The sequence below is a fragment of the Scyliorhinus torazame genome, chromosome 1 (genome assembly GCF_047496885.1).
Source record: "Scyliorhinus torazame isolate Kashiwa2021f chromosome 1, sScyTor2.1, whole genome shotgun sequence".
Taxonomy (NCBI): Eukaryota; Metazoa; Chordata; class Chondrichthyes; order Carcharhiniformes; family Scyliorhinidae; genus Scyliorhinus; species Scyliorhinus torazame.
This window is the reverse complement of record NC_092707.1, coordinates 91,338,933-91,362,543: the sequence shown is the minus strand read 5'-3', so window position 1 is coordinate 91,362,543 and position 23,611 is coordinate 91,338,933. Positions and strand designations below refer to the sequence as shown.

At 46.2% G+C, this 23,611-nt stretch overlaps 1 protein-coding gene across 3 annotated transcripts in view; it reads right to left on the bottom strand.

The window, feature by feature from the left end:
* Positions 1 to 23,611, bottom strand: part of LOC140409703 (uncharacterized) — an 80,680-nt gene that overhangs the window by 22,867 nt on the left and 34,202 nt on the right. For 2 of the 3 annotated variants that reach the window (XM_072497993.1, XM_072497992.1), the window contains exon 2: positions 12,684 to 12,860. The exons of the other annotated variant lie outside the window; for it this stretch is intronic. The gene's annotated coding sequence lies outside the window, so the exon portion shown is untranslated. The remainder of the gene's footprint in view (positions 1 to 12,683; positions 12,861 to 23,611) is intronic. 3 annotated transcript variants of the gene reach the window in all.

Here is a 23,611-nt window from a genome sequence, read left to right as displayed (position 1 = left end):
AGTAAATTGGCACAAGTTGATCCTTGCAGGGAACCCGGACTGCAGCTGTGGTTCATCCAAATCAATGACTCACAGCACTGAAGATTGCCCCCTGATAAGTTCAGCAGAGGGCTCAGGGCGCTCCATTTAACCACTGCTGAAGCTATTGCCCGGCTTGGTTATTTTTTAATTTGTTTTTTATTCAAAAAAATATACTTTATTCATAAAATGTATCATAAGCATTTCAGAGCATTTCGAATTGTCTTGACTGTACATTTCCGTCAGAGTTACACATTGCCTTGACTTTCTTCCATTCAATTTTGATAATATTATACACATATCACTCTTTACGTTTCAATTCCTTCTTAAATATTTACATTGTCATGTTTGTTTTATACATTGGAGTGTTGGTGGCCCAGACCGAGGGGGGTTTACACTGTTACCCGCCCCTCGGTGTACATTTGCTGGAAAGACCTTACACAGTGGTCTTTCCCCATTACGCCTTGGCGGCAGCTGCCCCAAGCTTGAGTGCGTCCCTCAGCACGTAGTCCTGGACCTTGGAATGTGCCAGTCTGCAACACTCGGTCGAGGACAATTCTTTGCACTGGAAGATCAGCAAGTTTCGGGCAGACCAAAGAGCGTCTTTCACCGAGTTGATGACCTTTCAGCAGCAGTTGATATTTGTCTCGGTGTGTGTCCCTGGAAACAATCCGTAGAGCACAGAGTCCTGTGTCACAGAGCTGTTCGGGATAAACCTTGACAAATACCACTGCATCTCTCTCCAGACCTTCTTTGCAAAGGCACATTCCACAAGGAGGTGTGTGACCGTGTCATTTCCCCCACAGCCACTCCAAGGGCAGCGTGCATTGGCGCTGAGCCTTCGGGTGTGCATGAAGAATCTGACAGGGAGGGCCCTTCTCACCACCAGCCAAGCTATTGCCCGGCTTGGTTATTACTGCACGCGCTAAAATAAACAACAATAGAGGCTTAGGATGAACCTGTGTGAATTGATGTCTGGGGCTGAAGCAATTATTGGACACTTCAAACGCGGGGTTGCTAAGCACAAAATAGCTAACATAGAAACAGAAAATGCTGGATAAACTCAGCAGGTTTGACAGCATGTGTGGAAAGAGAAACAGAGTTAACGTTTTGAATCTGTACGACCCTTCTACAGAACTGAAGACGGACAGAAATGTTATGAATTATATAGTTGGAAAGGAGGGTGGAGGGTGGAATAGTGGCAAAAGTTAAGATAGAAGAATGTTAATGCTGGGAGCACTGACTATATCGCTGGTACTTCACTGTCGCTGGGTCAATATCCTGGAACTCTCACCCTACCAGCACTGTGGGTGCACCTACACCACATGAACTGCAGCGATTCAAGAAGGTGGCTCAGCACCACATTCTCAAGAGTAATTAGGGATGGATTATAAATGCTGGCCGAGCCAATGAAGCCCCACATCACTGAATTACTGTCTTATTACTAGTAGTTAACTTTGCCAGACTTTACCCAGCTGAACATGCACTTTATTAACATCTGGTGGGTACCTCTTGGCTCCATCCCGTAGTCCTGGGATTTCGATATGCTGAACCTCTTCTGCCAGGAGCTCGAGATCTTGGACGAGAGATACTGCGACATTGCTCCAGTCCCACACCAATATGTTCTTAACTGCCCTCTGACATAGCAACTAGTGATGGCCAATGAATGCCTGCCTCGCCCACGACACCCACATACTTAATTGAATTAAAACCAAAACAGATTAGATTTAGTGGGTCTAGTGGTTCTGTGCACTCGATCTGGAAAATACCTGTGTGGCCTTTTCCCGTTGCTACTAACATTACCCATACTGAAATTTTTTTTTTGGTAGTACAAACTCGCTGGGCGTGCAAGGAGCAGCAGCAGTAGCCTAATGTGAGCAACAAAATGGAGATGGTCAGTGTAATCCAAAGATGTGCGGGTTAGGTGGATTGGCCATGGTAAATTGCCCATAGTGTCCAAAATTGCCCTTAGTGTTGGGTGGGGTTACTAGGTTATGGGGATAGGGTGGAGGTGTGGACCTTGGGTAGGGTGCTCTTTCCAAGAGCCGGTGCAGACTCGATGGGCCGAATGGCCTCCTTCTGCACTGTAAAATCTCTGATACTCTGATACTCTGAATACCCTGCACGGGATTTAAGGGGTGGGAATGATTTCCCTCCCCCTAAGGTTGTCGTGAAGTACGAGCTCCCCCGCTGAGGGGCAGGGGAACTCCATATAGCATTGTATAGAAGGTTGGCCAGTAAGGCACGAACCAGAGAGCGAGCAGTGTATATACCGTATTGTAAATAAATCAACGTTCTTTAGTTTACTTGATGTGGACTCCCTGTGTCCTTATTAAAGTCGGTCAGTGGCAGCGGCCATCGCATCATCATGGTCAATAAGAGCAGCACTGACGGAATCCTCGGCCAGTTTGACCAAACGCAGTTTGGCTCCAGGATCATAGAATTTACAGTGCAGAAGGAGGCCATTCGGCCCATCGCGACTGCACCGGCCCCTGGAAAGAGAACCCTACTTAAGCCCACGCCTCCACCCTATCCCCATAACCCTACCTAACCTTTTGGACACTAAGGGGCAATTTAGCATGGCCAATCCACCTAACCAGCACATCTTTGGACTGTGGGAGGAAACCAGAATACCTGGAGGAAACCCACGCAGACACGGGGAGGAAGTGCAAACTCCACACAGGCAGTCACCCGAGGCCGGAATTGAACCCTGGAGCTGTGAGGCAGCAGTGCCACCCACTGTGCTACCGTGCTGATAAAGAAAATCTCAAATACTAAAATAAATCTAATATGGAAGGATGTGCTTCAGCTGACTCCAGGAAGACAACAGAAAAATAAACGCCCACCGAATTGATCAGGTTTATTTTTAAAACAAAGGCCACATGAAGCTTCCTTTGACAAATTTAGACTAGGGTAAATCAGTGCAATTGAGAACAGTCATTAACATCACAGTCAATCTGTGTTATAGATAGGGAGCAACAGAAAACATTGGCAATTCACTTGGGCTAGAGCATAACAAGGCTGGAAAATCACGCCCATGGTGACAAATTGAAGCTTAAGCACAGCTCCCTAGTAGACTATTCACACGGTAGTATTACAGTGCTACGGACTATTCATTCTACTGTGAATACTGATAAATACATTAAAACACTAAAATGTTAAATAAATGGAGTGTAATTGGATGCTGTTTATCACCCAACACTTAATTTAAATAATCTGTAAGCAAACTGGTTTGCCTTGTGCAAATAGTTGTTCTAGCAGGTTGAGTGTCAGTTTTGTGATGCTTTAACAAAGTTTGGTGTTGCATGATATTGGTTCTAATTGTTCTATTCTGGAAAGCCTATTGGTAATGGACAGTACTGGAATTATACTGGGTCTTTCGGGCGTGATTCAGCGACCATGTTGTGCCCAGCGTGCTTCCGGGAGTAACGGGTGAATCACGTGAGAGCCCCAAACTGGGCTGCGCGCCAGCCCAATTGTGAGCCCCTGGGTGGTCAGGGCAGGGTGGTACTCTGGCACTCCCCCAGCACTTGGGCACCTTAGCACTGCAAACCTGCCACTGCCAGGGTCTCAAGATCATGCCAGGGTGCCCGGCTGTCAACTTGTGGAGGGCCTTGCCGATTGGAGGGGGGTGATGGGGGCTCCCAGGGGCCTCAGCAAAGTTTGGGGGGCCTGAAGAGGGAGGAAGGGGCAGATCGGGGCTGCCAATCCGAATGGCGCCCCAATCTATGAACAGCTGTTTCCGCTGGCCAGATCTGCTTGTGGCCTTGGCAGACAGAAACTCCCTGAGGCCAAAACAAACTGGCAAAGTGCCGTTGAATATCAAGGGTGTTTCTCGGCGTTACAGCCTTTGGGAAACACCCTGCTAAACGAGCCCAAAAGCAGAATTTAACACCCTACATTTATTCACAGGGTTAAATCTTCACAAGCAATCGTCATCAAACTCAACCACCCCACAGTTCCAATAAGCATCTCTATGTGAGCCCAAATAAAATGTCTATTGATGCCCAGCACCTGTGTACCATTAAACACCATTAATATGCAAATAACATTAATATGTGATTAGTTCTCCATTCATAAATCCAAACAGGATGTTCTGAGTTGTTCACAGTCTACAACGCAGAGGAAGTGATTCATCCCATTGAAACAGTTATTCAATTAGTCCTACTTCCCTGCTCTTTCTAAAGTCCTGGAGACTTTATCTTTTCTTTTTAAAAAAACATTTCCAATTAAGGGGCAGTTTAGCATGGCCAATGCACCTACTCTGCAACCCTTTTGAGTTGTGGGGGGTGAGACCCACACAAACATGGGCAGAATGTGCAAACTCCACGCGGCCAGTGACCCAGGGCTAGGATCGAACTCGGGTCCTCGCGCCGTGAGGCTGCAGTGCTAACCACTGCACCACCATGCCAGCTCACTTTACCTTTTCAAGTAAACAACACATTAAAAAAGTGTTTAATCTCAAACGCCAACCAGGCACCCCCATACCCACCCCCTCCCCTTCCCTACACACCCTAGTTCTTTTGAGAATATTATTAAATATGTATCATTTGGTTACCTATGATTCCCCTGCTTGGGGAAACAGTTTCCTCCAATCTACACTATACTGTTATGGTACGTTTTTTGATGGGGCTATTGAAAAGTTAAAAGCTCACAATCTGAAACATTAACTTGTGTTTGTCTCTCCACAGACGCAGGCACAGTGGCGAAATATTCCCAACACTTGCTGAATTTATTTCATATTTCTAACTTCCACAGTCTTTGGGCAGGATCTACTGGTCGTGTTGCATGCGAAAAGCAGCGTGGCGCGGAGCAACGCGACCAGTAGATGCTGGGACATCCCATGTCCCGCGAGATCTAACATGATCTTGTAAGGCGTTGCGATGTGAATCCCACCCATCATGGGCGGAATCACTTTTTGGCAAATCTGTATATTTGAGCGAGACAGCTAGTCTCACGCTAATATGTGTTCCTTGAGGTAACCAAGGCATTGGGATAAACTTCTTCGCCTTGGAGACCTTGAGCGAGCGCAATTCAGTGCTGGTCTCCACAAACGGGGACTAGACGGAATTGCATTGTGGGGAACTCCAAGAGGATTGGAGGCCCCCAGTGCATGCCCTCTGGGCAGGGTGGTACCCTGGCACTGCTGGTGCCACTTAGGCTTCCTGGCAGTGCCAGCCTGACACCCTGGCTGTACCACCTGGGTGTCAGCCTGGCACTGCCAAGGTGCCTAGGTGGTACTGCCAGTGGGCAGTGGCACTTCCAGGATGCCAGTCTGGCACTGCCAAGGTGCAATGCTGACATTCTTTGCACGACAGTGATCGGGCCGGGGGCGTCCTGTTGGGGCCCTGTGGATCCCCTTATAGTGAGTTGGCAGTTCAGGGGTCGTGATGGGGACTCGAGAGATCGGGACGCCATTTAAAAATGGCGTCTTGATCTCTCGCTGCACTGAGGAGTTCCAGCGAGTGGAGCTCCACAATGCAGAAAGCGGGGCTGATGCATCTCGTTACAGTGTTCACTGCTGAGGCCCCAATTTATCCAGATGGGCCTTAGATGGGCCTTATGGGGCTGGTTTAGCACAGGGCTAAATAGCTGGCGTTTAAAGCAGACCAAGGAAGACCAGCAGCACGGTTCAATTCTCGTACCAGCCTCCCCGAACAGGCGCCGGAATGTGGCGACTAGGGGCTTTTCACAGTAACTTCATTTGAAGCCTACTTGTGACAATAAGTAATTTTCATTTTCATTTCATAGATAATGGGGTGTTTCTTGGCGCTCTGAGCGCTGGGGAACACCTGGCTAATCTTGCGCGCCACGGACTCTGTCCCCAATCGGGTAGATTGCGCCCTTTTGTTTTTACTGAAATAGAATCCCCAAAACATGCTACCTGAAGTCTGAGGTATGAGAGGCACAATTTGCAACCTTTCTCCAAATGGAAGTCCAGTTTTATAATTAAAAAATTATAGACTTTGCAACAGATCGTAAAATGAAAACTCACAGAATTTCTGTCACTGTTTTGCTATCTGAAATGCTTTCTCTTTCTCTTTCTATTTCCCCCACTCTCAAAAGATAAATGTATATTTGAAGGAGATAAAATTGCAGGAATATGGGGAAAGAACAAGGGAATGGGACTAACTGGAATGCTCGTCAAAAGAGCAGGTGTTGTCTTACTGGACCAAATAGCCCCCTCCTATGTTGCATTATTCTACGGTTTTAACTCTCCTAAACAACTGCATTCTTACTTTATTGCTGTACCCTGTTGGTTTGCCGAGAGAGAAAGCATAACACCTTCTACCACTCATGGATACTTCACAAAAGCACAGCCTTCAATAACTTGTGGTACTCAGTAAAATGTCTTTGATAATTTACCAGTACTCCACAAGTTTCTGGCCTTTAATAACCTCCTGTTACTAATTCACAATTCATTCTTTCCCAGGATTTCCACCTGTTGATCTCCAAGCTTTCCTCAGTATTTACTTCCTCCTACAATCTTCTGACTTTAATATGTAGCCAGGCTTGGCTTTACCTAATTCACACTAAATTACTTCACTTTCTCTCTTTTAAATTAGTATATTTCAAAGGCCAGGATTTTACACTCCAGCCCCTTCTGGAGCGTTCTGAGGCAGGGGTCTTGGGGTGCAGAGTGTAAAATTGCAAGGAAGGGATTCCGGCCTGCTAGCCAGTCACAATTTACCCCAGGACGGGCAGGGCCTCCGAGGGGAAGTCCACCTTTGCCTCAGTTGATGCTCTTAAATGGCCTCCGAGGTCACTTAAGGGCCTTTTCTCGCCAGGCCTCAATCTTTAGGCGGATGTGCAGTTTTCTGGTCACTACAGTACTTTCCTGGAATGACCGGGAGGGCTGCCAGCCAATCTGATTGGCTGGCAGCTCTCTTTTTGGTGACATGTCTTCTGCCAATCAATGCTTGTTCGGGCCTGAAATGGCATTGGGCCTGCTGGGGTGGTTGAGGATGCATTCCTAACAGATTCTCGAAATGGTGGGTGGCGAGCCCCTGCCATCCTGAAAATTTGAGCCAGTTTTGTATGGGGAAAACACTCTGCAAATACTGACATGATCCAATACAGGGCATAAAAATTCCAATGGTGATAGCGCAGCAAGGAACCTTTTATTATCAGTACATAGGAACAGGAATAATGGCCGATATATAATGGGGGTCTCGCCCACCGTCTGGAGAGCCAACAGGACTTTGCATCTCCTCCTTTGCGGAAGGCCTGCCAAATTAAACGCTGAACAGTTACTTAAGTGGCCAGAGTGCACAGGTGAAAATCCCATCCCCAAAAGCTGTCAACTGAATATTCCAGGCAGCAGGAGCAGAAGCGGTAGCTGCTGCAGGCATTGCACCCACCTGAGGCCCAGGGTCATCGAGGGGCCCAGGGAAAAGGGGAGTAAGAATGGGATGGGGACACCAGAGGGTCGGAAGTGGCGCAATGGGCTCAACAGTAGGGACAGGGGGCTGACTCTCAGTGGGCCACCTCTCGATCAGGCACTGAGTGTCTTTGAACGAGGGACCCCCAATCCCTACAAAAGCACACAAGCAACCACAGGGTTCATTTTCCAGTCCTCCCATGTGACAGATGCCCTGCCCACCACAGTAATTTCCCACTTAACCGCCTTAATTGGTGGCGCAAAGGCCACCCACAAGCCTGACTGCCCCAGCATTAATCGGGCAGAGCAGCAGGGTCCTCACTTTTTAAAAATAATCTTTATTGTCACAAGTAGACTTATATTAACACTGCAATGAAGTTACTGTGAAAAGCCCCTAGTCGCCCCATTCCGGCACCTGTTCGGGTACACAGAGGTAGAATTCAGAATGTCCAATTCACCTAACAGCACGTCTTTCGGGAATTGTGGGAGGAAACCGGAGCACCCGGAGAAAACCCACTCAGACACAGGGAAAGCGTGCAGACTTCGCACAGCCAGTGACCCAAGCCGGGCATTGAACCTGGGACCCTGGTGCTGTGGAGCAACAGTGCTAACCATTGTGCAACTGTGCCGCCCACTTTTTTCTTTGGCTCCCTCCCACCAAATGAAGTGCTCCCTCCATCTCCAAACCTGCCTCAGGGAGTGCATTAATACCACAAAACATGTTGATAAATAAACAAATACACATATATACTGAAATTTGAATCAGGGGGATAGAAATATGACAACTTCTTAAGCCCCCACATCCTTTTGCCGACCAACGGAATAAGCCTTGATCCTCTACTTAATTTTGACTATAAAAATGAGCACTTTGCAAGTGTAGCACATTCTGTTAATCACATGATGTTACCTGTATTGACAGGTAACAAATTGCTTTGTGGATATCACGGTGGCTAGCACTGCTGCCTCATTGCACCAGGGACCTGGGTTCAATTCCAGCCTTGGGTGACTGCTTGGAGTTTTCACGTTCTCCCTGTGTCCGAGTGGGTTTCCTTGGGGTGCTCCGGATTCCTCCCACAGTTCAAAGATGCGCTGGTTAGGTGGATTGGCCACGCTAAATTGCTCCTCTCCACTTGATGTAGTATATTCCATCCTTTCCAAATGTCATTGGTGATAAAATGGCCGCCCACAACAGCTCTTCAACTGGCAGCTTTACCAAAGTACAGCAGTAAAGCTAGCCAGTGAAGAACGAGCGTGGCACGGCCCAGTCTGCAAGCTTGACTACAAAACCAGCACTCCTGCAACATTCACTTGGAGATATTCTTCAATGGACAGTTGTCGTCTTCAATTCCACCTTCAAAGCTCAGGTGCTTTAAGCTTCGGTAGCCTTTCAAAAAAAATGAGATTCCAAAATGTGTTCAATATTTATAAATATGTGAAGACAGTGATCTAGTTAAATATAGGGAGGGACTGCCAAAGAAATTCAGGAATTGTGGGACTGCACAATAGGGCATCAGAGACTGTAGAAATGCACGACATAATGTGAGAGGCCAAGCAAGAATGAGGGAGACAAGGAACACTGCTTGATGGAGTTAGAAAGACTAAAAGAACTGCTAGGAATAGGACATGAGGGAAGGTTGTTATGGTGGTCCCTGATAAAATGAGAGAGATCTGGAGTATTGCACAAGTGAAACAGAGAAAAGGAGATGACAGAGTGAATGATAGAGTGGGAAGTTACCTGGGGAAATGAAAAAGATAGCAGGCAGGGGTTTAGGGTCTGGTGGGGGTGAGCATAAAAAAGGGTGTGAGGTAATACAGCATTCAGGCATGGCCTGTAGCAGGGAAAATAGACTGTTGAGAGAGACCAGCAGGACTGCCTGTGGGGATACCTGAGTTAATAAGGATGACGTGTGAGGCTGGGGAACAATTCAAAAAACTTGAGGGGGAGCACTTTCTGAGAGATTGGAGCTTTCTTGAGATTTAATGATCGCGTTGTGCTTAAGGGAGAGCACGACGTGGCCATTAGATCGTGGAAGAGGTCGAAAACGAGAACCGTGCCAGGCGCCAAGCGGTTTGCCATCCAAGTGGCCCACTCCTGTTGACGAAATCAGGAATCCGTCGTAGTGTGGCACGAAATCAATAATCACCACTTAAGGCCAATCTCAATACAATAAACGGGAGCGACCCCCTATCTAACGGCCTCCCATATAACCGCCTCTCCAGCAAGTGGTCACGTGGGTGCCGATTAGTAAACCTTTTTTAAAATGTGAAGCTGGCGGAAGGGCTGCCGTGGTGGTCCACGGACGTGAGTAAAGAGCCCAGGGGCACTCGAGTTGCTGCCCCGGTGTTTGGAGGAGGGAGGGCGGGTGCCTCGGGGGAGCCTGATGTGGTCTCTTCTTTGGCCCAAGTTTGCACGGGTAACCCTGTTCCTTATAGGGCCACACCACTGGGAAGATGGGAGAGAGACTTAGTGCGGGTACAGCCTTTAATAGGTTACAGCGACTACATCTCCATTTTTGAACAGCAGAGATTAAAAGATGCCTGAAGGAACTGCAGCATAAAAGGTTCTCTGATGCTTCCTTGGCAATAATGGGCGTGAAAAACAGGAAGCACAATAAAAGAAAGATTCAGTCGGTATGGAGGGAAATTGTGGAGCTATCAGTGCAACTTCCACTACCCCTTGAGTTGTCATTAAGTGCAATAATCTTTTAGTACAACCACGGTTTGCCAAGAAAATATTTGTCAACCCATACCTCTATCTGTGAATTTTCAGTCACCTTCTCATTGCTCATAATCTCTATTTGGGTATTGGGGAAACATATGCAAAGATCAACCTCTGCATCACTCATTTAACATTAAAACTCTTCAAGTCAAATAACCTGGCACCAGACCTTCTGCTAGTTTTCATGGACATCTTTTCAAGGAACAACGTACCTGCAGCCTTCATTATGAAGTACATGTTGGGACCAAAATGGACCTGAATGTCACTTACATTCCTTCAACAATGTCTTCCCTCCCACAAAGGTAGAATGCAACCGCTGAGAGAGAATTCCAAATGGGGGAGAAACATCATGACTAAAACCCCTAAATCTACATGAATTACAGACTCTAAGAATAATAGACAGATAACAGACAAACAAGAGAGGCTGAAGCAGGAAAAGACAAGTTTGCAGCAGAATATGAGCATCATCAGGGCAAGGCTCCTGATAAATGCTTCAATGCTTCATGTGCTTTCCCTTAGGAAGGGGAGTAGGCCATTCAGCCTCTGAGCCAATTAGACGCTGACTGATCTGTACCTTAACTCCATTTATCCACTTTGGTCCTATATCCTTCTAACACACTTGCCAAACAAATATCTGACAACATAAGTTAAATATCTGCTATGTTCCTAGCAGTGAATATCACCTCGTACACAACTAAACAAGCTCTTGTGTTTCACATGGTTGCTGTAAAGGAGAAACAAGTCACATCTCGAGACACAGCCTCTGCAACTTCCACATTTGCAACTCCTGTCACTTTACCAACTCTTTCATATCATCCACTTGCAAGCACCATCTCAAAGACACTCAGTCAGGAGGGAGCAGATAGTGAGTCAGAAAGACTTACACCACTTGAAGCACTTAGTACTATTGAGAATGAGGACCTGGGAGAGGAAGAAATGAAAAAAATGAAATTAAAATTGCTTATTGTCACAAGTAGGCTTCAAATGAAGTTACTGTGAAAAGCCCCTAGTCACCACATTCCGGCGCCTGTTTGGGGAGGCTGGTACGGGAATTGAACCGTGCTGCTGGCCTGCCTTGGTCTGTTTTCAAAGCCAGCGATTTAGCCCTGTGCTAAATCAGCCCCTGAAGAGATGTTGACTACCAAGTTGGGAAACTACAGTCCACAGCCAAGGAGCCTAGCTAAATCTCAGATTTAGCCCTCAAACAAGCTATGTTTATGAAGCATCAAAGTTATATAGAGAAGGTGGAATTGAATTACATGGATATCACTGAGATGATAGAGAAATGGAACAAGCTCGCTAACCACATTGCCACAATATTGCAAGCAGTTTCCCAAGACATGCAAAGATTTCTGTAGCATCAAGACACGAGGGGATGGCACTAAAAACCTTGATTGTTTCTGAAGTGAAAGCTACAATTGTGCAATAAATCTTTGAACAGATTAGCCTGAGACTATTCCATCAGTAACACTGCTGATCAGCAGCACTTTCAAACTGATGCTTTGCAAGAAATGGCCACAGTTGTCATTGCATCTTCAGAGAGTAACATCAAGTTCTTAAGACCCCCTTCAAAGTTTGCATAAGGGATCTTTAGACATGGGTCCATTTACAGGAGAAAGGCTGCTTGATCCCTCCAGGACAGCTGCTTCTTCCATGTAAGAGTCAGCCTCGAAGCTACAACGGAGCTTCCTAACTGTAGAAAGCCACCCATGTTGTGATTGAGAAGCACCTTCCAGAAGTAACAGAGTGGGGTATCAACAAATAAAACAGCTTGAACAAAGGGTTCACTTAGTGTTAAGTAATAGTTGGAGACAGGAGGGTAAATGGATTTTGGTCAATGTTACCGGCAAAAAATAAACTTTGACCTTCGATCATAGCACATACCATACCATAATGGAAAAAAATTGTAAAGTCACCATAGTCCCAGATGACAAGAGGTTGTTTTCCCCTTTGAGGGGACAGCTGACTGGTGGTGATTTAACCTGTGGATCACCACACCTCAGGCTAGCGGAAAGGTTGAGAAAGCAGGCCTTCATGAATAATCTCAGCCGATGTGGGAATTGAACCCACGCTGTTGACCTTGTTCTGCATCGCGAACCAGCTTTCCAACCAACTGAGCTGAACCAGCCCATATTTGAAAGGCATGTAAGGGGAAATAAACGGAACAAATTAAATCTATTGCAATTATTAGACAAATATACAGGTGAATAAAATCATCTGTATTGTAAAACAAATATGTGCAGAATGTGGAGTTCACATCAGCCATGATCTTATTGAATGGCGGAGCAGGTTCAAAGGGCTGAGTGGCCAACTCCTGTTCCTAATTCATTAGTCTGAATGCAAGTATGTACGATCTGAGGCGGCAATTGGAAAGGAATAGATAATACATTTACAATGTTACAAACCAATGCAACAGTTACACTAATTATATTTATAGTTGCAACACTTAAAAGTTGCTGGAAGCAAATTCGATACTAACTTTCAAAAGCAAATTGGATATATTGGATCCATGTTTTCCCATTCTTGTTAACACTCCTCAAGGAGTGGAGGTGGAGGCTTTCCTACCTTTGCCACCACCACTGATCTTCATTGCACCTTCTTCACCTTCCGGAACCAACAAACCTTTCTTCTCCTCCAGGTTAGGTGATACACAGCAAGCTGCAAATATTTATAGCTGCAACAGCTTTGTTGGAGATCCTCATTCATTTGTGCGGCAGAACCTCACCAGATTTGGTCAGAAACCTGAAATGAGATTTTAAAAAGCCTTCACGGATCTCTTTTTATCCACTACAACAGTGTTTGCAACAGTCTTACTACCATCAAAAACTATGATGTGGAGATGCCGGCGTTGGACTGGGACGGGCACAGTAAGAAGTCTTACAACACCAGGTTAAAGTGCAACAGGTTTGTTTCGATGTCACTAGCTTTCGGAGCGCTGCTCCTTCCTCAGGTGAAACTATGATTAGGAATTTCAGCGGGAACTGCGTGCTGGGGCCTTCTGGGAGGTGAGTATTTACTTTAAAAACACTTACCTGGTCCCGTTTCTGTTCTTTTCTGTTTTATTTTTTATTATTTTTTATAAATATAAGGCGGGAACCGGAAGTTCGACCCGCGGACTTCTGGGAAGGCCCCCCCCCCCCCCACCCCCCCACAAACCAATACATTCTGGTGGAGAGGAAACCCAAGACACTACACGTGTAGTGTCTCCCACCTGCCCTCCTCCTCTAACCTAATAATAAGACCCATTGGTGTGAGGTAAGTGCCATATTATATTAATATAATATTTTTAAATTTTTAAAATTTATTTATTAACCAGATCTTGGTTGGAAGTTAGAGGGATGGCAGGGAAGGGTGTGCAATGTTCCTCCTGCAGGATGTTTGAGGTGAGGGATGCCATTAGTGTCCCTGCTGATTTTACCTGCAGGAAGTGCAGCCATCTCCAGCTCCTCCAAGTCCGAGTTAGGGAACTGGAGCTGGAGTTGGATGAACTTCGGATCATTCGGGAGGCAGAGGGGGTCATAGATAGCAGCTTCAGGGAATTAGTTACACCAAAGATTGGAGATAGATGGATAACTGTAAGAGGTACTGGGAAGAAGCAGTCAGTGCAGGGATCCCCTGCGGTCGTTCCCCTGAGTAACAAGTATACCGCTTTGGATACTTGTGGGGGGGGCAACTTACCAGGGGTAAGCCATGGGGTATGGGCCTCTGGCACGGAGTCTGTCCCTGTTGCTCAGAAGGGAAGGGGGGAGAGGAGCAGAGCATTAGTAATTGGGGACTTGATAGTCAGGGGCACAGATAGGAGATTTTGTGGGAGCAAGAGAGACTCACATTTGGTATGTTGCCTTCCAGGTGCAAGGGTACGTGATGTCTCGGGTCGTGTATTCCCGGTCCTTAAGGGGGAGGGGGAGCAGCCCCAAGTCGTGGTCCACATTGGCACTAAAGACATAGGTAGGACAGGGGACAAGGATGTCAGGCAGGCTTTCAGGGAGCTAGGATGGAAGCTCAGAACGAGAACAAACAGAGTTGTTATCTCTGGGTTGTTGACCGTGCCACGTGATAATGAGATGAGGAATAGGGAGAGAGAGCAATGAAACACGTGGCTACAGGGATGGTGCAGGCGGGAGGGATTCAGATTTCTGGATAACTGGGGCTCTTTCTGGGGAAGGTGGGACCTCTACAGACAGGATGGTCTACATCTGAACCTGAGGGGCACAAATATCCTGGGGGGGAGATTTGTTAGTGCTCTTTGGGGGGGTTTAAACTAATGCAGCAGGGGCATGGGAACCTGGATTGTAGTTTTAGGGTACGAGAGATTGAGAGTATAAGAGGTCAGGAGCACAGATTTGACTTCGCAGGAGGGGGCCAGTGTTCAGGTAGGTGGTTTGAAGTGTGTCTACTTCAATGCCAGGAGTATACGAAATAAGGTAGGGGAACTGGCAGCATGGGTTGGTACCTGGGACTTCGATGTTGTGGCCATTTCGGAGACATGGATAGAGCAGGGACAGGAATGGTTGTTGCAGGTTCCGGGGTTTAGGTGTTTTAGTAAGCTCAGAGAAGGAGGCAAAAGAGGGGGTGGTGTGGCGCTGCTAGTCAAGAACAGTATTACGGTGGCGGAGAGGATGCTAGATGGGGACTCTTCTTCCGAGGTAGTATGGGCTGAGGTTAGAAACAGGAAAGGAGAGGTCACCCTGTTGGGAGTTTTCTATAGGCCTCCAAATAGTTCTAGGGATGTAGAGGAAAGGATGGTGAAGATGATTCTGGATATGAGCGAAAGTAACAGGGTAGTTATTATGGGAGACTTTAACTTTCCAAATATTGACTGGAAAAGATGTAGTTCGAGTACATTTGATGGGTCGTTTTTTGTACAATGTGTGCAGGAGGGTTTCCTGACACAATATGTTGACAGGCCAACAAGATGAGAGGCCACATTGGATTTGGTTTTGGGTAATGAACCAGGCCAGGTGTTAGATTTGGAGGTAGGTGAGCACTTTGGGGACAGTGACCACAATTCGGTGACATTTACGTTAGTGATGGAAAGGGATAAGTATACCCCGCAGTGCAAGAATTATAGCTGGGGGAAGGGCAATTATGATGCCATTAGACATGACTTGGGGGGGATAGGTTGGAGAAGTAGGCTGCAAGTGTTGGGCACACTGGATATGTGGAGCTTGTTCAAGGAACAGCTACTGCGTGTTCTTGATAAGTACGTACCGGTCAGGCAGTGAGGAAGGCGTCGAGCGAGGGAACCGTGGTTTACCAAAGAAGTGGAATCTCTTGTTAAGAGGAAGAAGGAGGCCTATGTGAAGATGAGGTGTGAAGTTTCAGTTGGGGCGCTTGATAGTTACAAGGTAGCGAGGAAGGATCTAAAGAGAGAGCTAAGACGAGCAAGGAGGGGACATGAGAAGTATTTGGCAGGTCGGATCAAGGAAAACCCAAAAGCTTTCTATAGGTATGTCAGGAATAAAAGAATGACTAGGGTAAGAGTAGGGCCAGTCAAGGAAAGGGATGGGAAGTTGTGTGTGGAGTCTAAAGTGATAGGCGAGATACTAAATGAATATTTTTCGTCAGTATTCACTCAGGAAAAAGAGAATGTTGTGGAGGAGAATGCTGAGACCCAGGCTATTAGAATAGATGGCATTGAGGTATGGAGGGAAGAGGTGTTGGCAATTTTGGACAGGCTGAAAATAGATAAGTCCCCGGGGCCTGATGGGATTTATCCCAGGATTCTCTGGGAAGCAAGGGAAGAGATTGCTGAGCCTTTGGCTTTGATTTTTATGTCATCATTGGCTACAGGAATAGTGCCAGAGGACTGGAGGATAGCAAATGTGGTTCCTTTGTTCAAGAAAGGGAGTAGAGACAACCCCGGCAACTATAGACCGGTGAGCCTCACGTCTGTTGTGGGTAAAGTCTTGGCGGGATTATGAGAGACAAGATTTATAATCATCTAGATAGTAATAATATGATTAGGGATAGTCAGCATGGCTTTGTGAAGGGTAGGTCATGCCTCACAAACCTTATCGAGTTCTTTGAGAAGGTGACTGAACAGGTAGACGAGGGTAGAGCAGTTGATGTGGTGTATATGGATTTCAGTAAAGCGTTTGATAAGGTTCCCCAGGTAGGCTATTGCAGAAAATACAGAGGCTGGGGATTGAGGGTGATTTAGAGATGTGGATCAGAAATTGGCTAGCTGAAAGAAGACAGAGGGTGGTGGTTGATGGGAAATGTTCAGAATGGAGTTCAGTTACAAGTGGCGTACCATAAGGATCTGTTCTGGGGCCGTTACTGTTTGTCATTTTTATAAATGACCTAGAGGGCGCAGAAGGGTGGGTGAGTAAATTTACAGACGACACTAAAGTCGGTGGTGTTGTCGACAGTGCGGAAGGATGTTGCAGGTTACAGAGGGACATAGATACGCTGCAGAGCTGGGCTGAGAGGTGGCAAATGAAGTTTAATGTAGAGAAGTGTGAGGTGATTCACTTTGGAAGGAATAACAGGAATGCGGAATATTTGGCTAATGGTAAAGTTCTTGGAAGTGTGGATGAGCAGAGGGATCTCAGTGTCCATGTACATAGATCCCTGAAAGTTGCCACCCAGGTTGATAGGGTTTTGAAGAAGGCCTATGGAGTGTTGGCCTTTATTGGTAGAGGGATTGAGTTCCGGAGTCATGAGGTCATGTTGCTGCTGTACAAAACTCTGGTACGGCTGCATTTGGAGTATTGCGTACAGTTCTGGTCACCTCATTATAGGAAGGACGTGGAAGCTTTGGAGCGGGTGCAGAGGAGATTTACCAGGATGTTGCCTGGTATGGAGGGAAAATCTTATGAGGAAAGGCTGATGGACTTGAGGTTGTTTTCGTTAGAGAGAAGAAGGTTAAGAGGAGACTTAATAGAGGCATACAAAATGATCAGGGGGTTAGATAGGGTGGACAGTGAGAGCCTTCTCCCGCGGATGGAAATGGCTAGCACGAGGGGACATAGCCTTAAACTGAGGGGTAATAGATATAGGACAGAGGTCAGAGGTAGGTTCTTTACGCAAAGAGTGGTGAGGCCGTGGAATGCACTACCTGCAACAGTAGTGAACTCGCCAACATTGAGGGCATTTAAAAGTTTATTGGATAAGCATATGGATGATAATGGCATAGTGTAGGTTAGATGGCTTTTGCTTTTTGACTTCCCATGTCGGTGCAACATCGTGGGCCGAAGGGCCTGTACTGCGCTGTATCGTTCTATGTTCTATCTGGAAGTGTAATTGAAGCCATGAGCACTAATATGGTAGAGAGTTGCATGATGGAAGTGTCAAGACAGCCCTTGTCATGTGATTGAAGAGTAAGGTGTTCGGGGTAAGGTGAAATGAAAGTTCATCCTGTTCATAAAAGAGCAGTTTGTGGTAACACACTCACGGCTCGAGCCAGAGAGTTGTGGTTAAGCTTCACTCCGGGTCTTGAGCATTTAACCTAAGCTACCCTTTTTGTGCAGTACTGAAGGAGGATTGCACTCTGGAAGGTTCCATCTTTTGGATGTCACGCTAAACTGAAGCTCCATTTACCCTCTCAGGTGGATGTAAAAGACCCCATAGTACTATTTCAAAGAAGAACAGGGGGCGCTCTCTCTGTGGTGAATATTTACCTTTCAACCCGCGTCATTAAAACAGCTTTGTTGGTTATTTATCGTATCCATGGTATCCATGTCTGATGAGGGATGTCAAGCACAGCATAAAGGCTAAACAAAAGCTGAAGACAGCATAAAGGCTAAAGAAAAAGAAAAAGCATACAAAGTGGCGAGGATTAGTGGGAAACCAGAGGATTGGGAAGCCTTTAAAAGCGAGCAGAGGACAACTAAAAAAACAATAAGCGGGGAGAAGATGAAGTATGAGTGCAAGTTAGCTGGTAATATAAAGGAAGATAGGAAGAGTTTTTTTCAATATATAAAAGGTAAGAGGAAGGCAAAAATAGACATTGGACCACTGGAAAATGTGGCTGGAGAAATAGTAATAGGACACAAAGAAATGGCAGACGAACTGAATAGTTACTTTGCATCAGTCTTCACATTGGAAGACACCAGTGGGATGCCAGAGCTCCAGGAGAACCAGGGGGCAGAGGTGAGTGCAGTGACCATTACTAAGGAGAAGTTTCTGGGGAAACTGAAAGGTCTGAAGGTGGATAAGTCACCTGGACTGAATGGACAATGCCCCACTGTCCTAAAAGAGATAGCTGAGGAAATTGTGGAGGCATTAGTGATGATCTTTCAGGAATCACTGAAGGCAGGAAGGGTCCCAGAGGACTGGAAAGTGGCTAATGTAACACCACTGTCTAAGAAGGGAGGGAGGCAGAAGACGGGAAATTATAGGCCGGTTAGCCTTACTTCGGTCATTGGTAAGATTTTAGAGTCTGTTATTAAAGATGAGATGGCGAAGCACTTGGGAGTGCATGGTAAAATAGGACTGAGTCAGCACGGCTTTGTCAAAGGGAGGTCGTGTCTGACAAATCTGTTAGAGTTCTTTGAGGAGGTACCAAGGAAATTAGGCAAAGGAGAACCAGTGGACATGATTTATTTAGATTTCCAGAAGGCCTTTGACAAGGTGACGCATAGGAGACTGTTAAATAAGTTAAAAGCCCATGGTGTTAAGGGTAAGATCCGGGCATGGATAGAGGATTGGCTGACTGGCAGAAGGCAGAGAGTGGGGATAAAGGGGTCTTTTTCAGGGTAGCAGACGGTAACTAGTGGTGTGTCTCAGGGGTCTGTGCTGGGACCACAACGTTTCACAATATACATTAATGATCTGGAAGAAGGTACTGAAGGCACTGTTGCTGAGTTTGCAGATGATACAAAGATCTGTAGAGGGACAGGTAGTATTGAGGAAGCAGGCGGGCTTCAGAAGGACTTGGACAAGCTAGGAGAGTGGGCAATGAAGTAGCAAATGAAATACAATGTGGAAAAGTGTGAGGTTATGCACTTTGGAAGGAGGAATTTAGGCATAGACTATTTTCTAAATGGGGAGATGCTTAGGAAAGCAGAAGCACAAAGGGACTTGGGAGTACTTGTTCATGATTCTCTTAAGGTTAATGTGCAGGTTCAGTCAGCAGTTAAGAAGGCAAATGCAATGTTAGCATTCGTGTCAAGAGGGCTAGAATACAAGAACAGGGATGTCCTTCTGAGGCTTTATAAGGCTCTGGTCAGACCCCAGTTGGAGTATTGTGAGCAGTTCTGGGCCCCGTATCTAAGGAAGGATGTGCTGGCTTTGGAAAGGGTCCAGAGGAGGTTCACAAGAATGATCCCTGGAATGAAGAACTTGTCGTATGAGGAACGTTTGAGAACTCTGGGTCTGTATTCGTTGGAGTTTAGAAGGATATGGGTGGATCTTATTGAAACTTACAAGATACTGCGAGGCCTGGATAGAGTGGACATGGAGAGGATGTTTCCACTTGTAGGAAAAACTAGAAACAGAGGACACCATCTCAGACTAAAGGGACGATCCTTTAAAACTGAGATGAGGAGGAATTTCTTCAGCCAGAGGGTGGTGAATCTATGGAACTCTTTGCCGCAGAAGACTGTGGAGGCCAAATCACGGAGTGTCTTTAAGGCAGAGATAGATAAGTTCTTGATTAATAAGGGGATCAAGGGTTATGGGGAGAAGGCAGGAGAATGGGGATGAGAAAATATCAGCCTGATTGAATGGCGGAGCAGATTCGATGGGCTGAGTGGCCTAATTCTGCTCCTATGTCTTATGATCTTATGGTATTTTTGTTCGTGGGCTTTCCTGTAAACTGTTGTATTTCCCTTCATCTAAAACAAGTAGCGGGTGTTTTCATTGGGTGTGAAGTCCTTTGGGCATTCTGAAGTTGTGAAAGGTAAATGCAAGCGGTTTCATTTTAATCTCTAAAATGGAGGAATTTGGCATATAGAGCTTTGAATGTTATATGCATTCCATCAATTGCCTCAGTGAAAACCCTGCTAGCCTGTAGAACTAGGTAACTTTACTTGTCTGGCTCCATTGGGAAGGATTTGAATTGTGCTGCCTTCCTGAACAGAGCATCAGTGACCTTCTTAATGCAATGATGATCTCCTGCCGAACAAATGTAGCAGCAAATGCTGCCTGTAAGGAATAAGTGGCAAATACATTCTATGATGTGGAGATGCTGGTGTTGGACTGGGGTGAGCACAGTAAGAAGTCTTAATACACCAGGTTAAAGTCCAACAGGTTTGTTTTGAATCACTAGCTTTCGGAGCACTGCTCCTTCCTCAGGTTTGAGGATTCGCCTGAGGAAGGAGCAGTGCTCCGAAAGCTAGTGATTCGAAACAAACCTGTTGGACTTTAACCTGGTGTTGTAAGACTTCTTACTGAAATAAATTATGGTTAGTGATGACTGTTCACCTGGTGGGAGCGACTGTAGGTCTTCAGCTAATAGTTGATTAATCATCCCTACATGAGGAAGTACAACCTACAGGAAGAATTGTAGCCTTCTGGGGCACTGGCATTAACCGTGGTGAGCAGGTATCTACAGGTAGGGAACAAATGTCTTCCCTGATGTCACACTTCAAGTGCCACCAATGTGGCCTCTTCCAACTCCTTCTCTTCATAGCAATAAAAGTATTGAAGAATTTCATGTTCTCAACCCAAAAGTATCTGTAGAACTGACTGAAAAGAGCAAAGCATGTCTGGACAGGAAAAACTAAACAGATTGTCAGACAAACAAAATAAGAGCAATCTTCAATTACAGCCTTCTCAATGCACTCTCCACCTCTGTGATGCCTTATCACCATTCATATAGTGATGATGATTTGTGATGGGTTCAAGACTGGTGATCTTTTGGAAGGATAATTCAAGGACAATATTGGACCAGTAGATTTAAGAGTGAGAACTTTTCCATCCCAGTGTAGTGTTTCCCACCCCAGAACTACAACAGGCACTAATTCAGAGGGTCATCCAGCTCAAACTGTCTTCCTTTCCGGAATGTAAGGGTATCTGGCATAGCAAAGATATGCAGGCTAGGTGGATTGGCCATGCTAAATTGCCCCTTAGTGTCCAAAGGTGTGCAGGTTAGGTGAAGTTATGGGGTGACGGGGATAGGGTGAGGGAGTGGGCCCATGTAGGGTGCTCTTTCAAAGGGGTTTTCCAGGCTCGATGGGCCAAATGGCCTCCTTTCTGCACTGTAGGGATTCCATGGACTTATGTACATATTCCAAAACCAATCTTGTCTCCCAAGAGCAGGGATTCCTGTGTTGCCCTTAACCCTCTTAAAATGGCAGAAGATGTCAAGACAACCTCTGCTGTCATATATACGGACCTGCAGGTTTCCGAGAGGCCCACCAGTAAAGAGAATCTTGACTGGGACTTCAGCTCTGATTTGCCTTCACTCTTCACAGAGCCAGTTTGTTTACATTATTAGTAGGTGGCAGATGCTCCTCTTTGGTGAGACCCATCAAACCTTCAGATAACCACTACTATTATTATCAAGTGGGAGACAGACAGGAAACTGACCAGCAACAGGAGAATGAGCCCCAACCCCAGGCTCTAATGGTTGCTGCCACATTATCTGTATTCACCACAGCACAGGCATTGCAACCTCCAGCCAAAATGCAAAGCTGCAAGTTGATGCTGGAACAAGGGTGAGCAACCGTCAACTCAACAGAGCACAGAGGTAGATAGGAATTAGGAGCGGAAGTAGGCGATTCATCACGGCGCCAAGGACCCGTGTTCGATCCCGGCCCCGGGCCACTGTCAGTCTGGAGTTTGCACGTTCCCCCCATGTCTGTGTGGGTCTCACCCCCACAACCCAAAGATGTGCAGGGAAGATGATTTGGCCACGCTAAATTGTCCCTTAATTGGGAAAATAAATTTAATTCAGACCTTCGAGCCTGCTTCGCCAATCAATCCGATCGGGACTGATCTCTTACTGGTCTCAAATCCACCTCCCTGACTGGTCCCCATATTCTTTTAACCCGTTTTTTTTATCAGAACACCTCAGTGAGGCAGAGTGACACAGGGAAGAACACAGTGCTATGATAAAATCAAATTAACAGAGAGACACCTTCAACTCTCGCGGTGGACCACATAGAAAGCGAAAAACTGGGTTCGTACCACGAATGAACAGAGTGAACACTCTCCCCGGAAGAATGAGACGAGCCGAGGATCGCCTCGCTCAAAGCAGATTAAAAAACGAGATCTGAAAGAATTGTCAAGCATCCATATGATCTGAATTTATGAAGCCAGTGACTGGAGGGTGGGGAGAGAAGGGAAGCACGATTGTAATGTAAATACATTGGGTAAAGACTCAGGGGCAGGTGTAGCATAGCCATATGGCTAACAGCTAACATCTTAAAGCTTGAAGGGGAGAAGGAACCAACCCTATTTCAGCCTTAGAGCTGTGGAGGAAATGTGATTACAGTTTAATGAGCCAGCCTGCTGAGCAGTCTTGTATAAGGACCTATTTAACATGGAATTGCTGCAAACGTTCCTAAACAAAGGGCTGAAGGCGGAACAATGGGCAGGCAGCTCCTGTGATCAGGAAGTAATTGAAAGAAGCATGTTTCACATTAAAGGATTTACATTACAAAGGAGGAATGGGAAGAATCAGAATATCCACAAGACAGGTACAGACTTCACGACCAAAAGGGTTGGGTGAGGGTAAGAGGCAAAGGGTGTCATGAGACATAGAGGGCTTGGAATATTCAAAAAGGGAAGCAGTATCAGCTACAGGAGGCGACATCTCATCAGAGAAGAGAAAAAAGAATCCTGCAGGAGGAACCAGCATGCAAGATGGACCCTGGGCCGAGATCCAGTGAAGACGCTTCGTAGGAAGAGCCTGATCAGCTCCACCTCATCGGGTAGTATCCATAAGTCCAAGCTATTGAATCTGATTCTTATTATTTATTAATAAACACTTGTTTATTAGTGGATACAATTAATGTGTGTTTATCCACAATTCCAGTTGAGCAGAGTGGGACTCTGACCCTGCACAGTAATATAAGAATATCTGGCACATCGCAAAGGTTAATGTGGGAGTGGGAAACAGTACGCCCCAGTGTGATATAAAGAGATACATGACCTGAAACTAGTCAGTTGTGGACTGGACAGTGACCTGTGTTGAGCAACCATGGAGTTAGCTCATAGCTTGGGCTATGCCTTGTTTATATGTATAGTTAGTGTTAGTGATAAGCACTTAATGTTAAACCAGACAAGACTCAGAATCTTTCTGTGAGACATACTGAACATACAACACTTTCAACAAGAAAAATGACTCTTCCAAAGAAAAGCCATATTGGATTTGAAACCTTGGAGGGCCGGGATTCTCCCCTACCCGGTGGGGCGGGGGTCCCGGCGGGATGGAGTGGCGTGAACCTGTCCGGCGTCGGGCCGCACCTTTAGGGGCCAAGCACTCACCGTGAGGGGCTAGACCCGTGCTGGAGTGGTTTCCGCTCCACCGGCTGGTGTGGAAGGCCTTTGGCGCCACGCCAGCCGGGGCCAAAATTACTTCGCCGAGCGGCGGAAGTCTG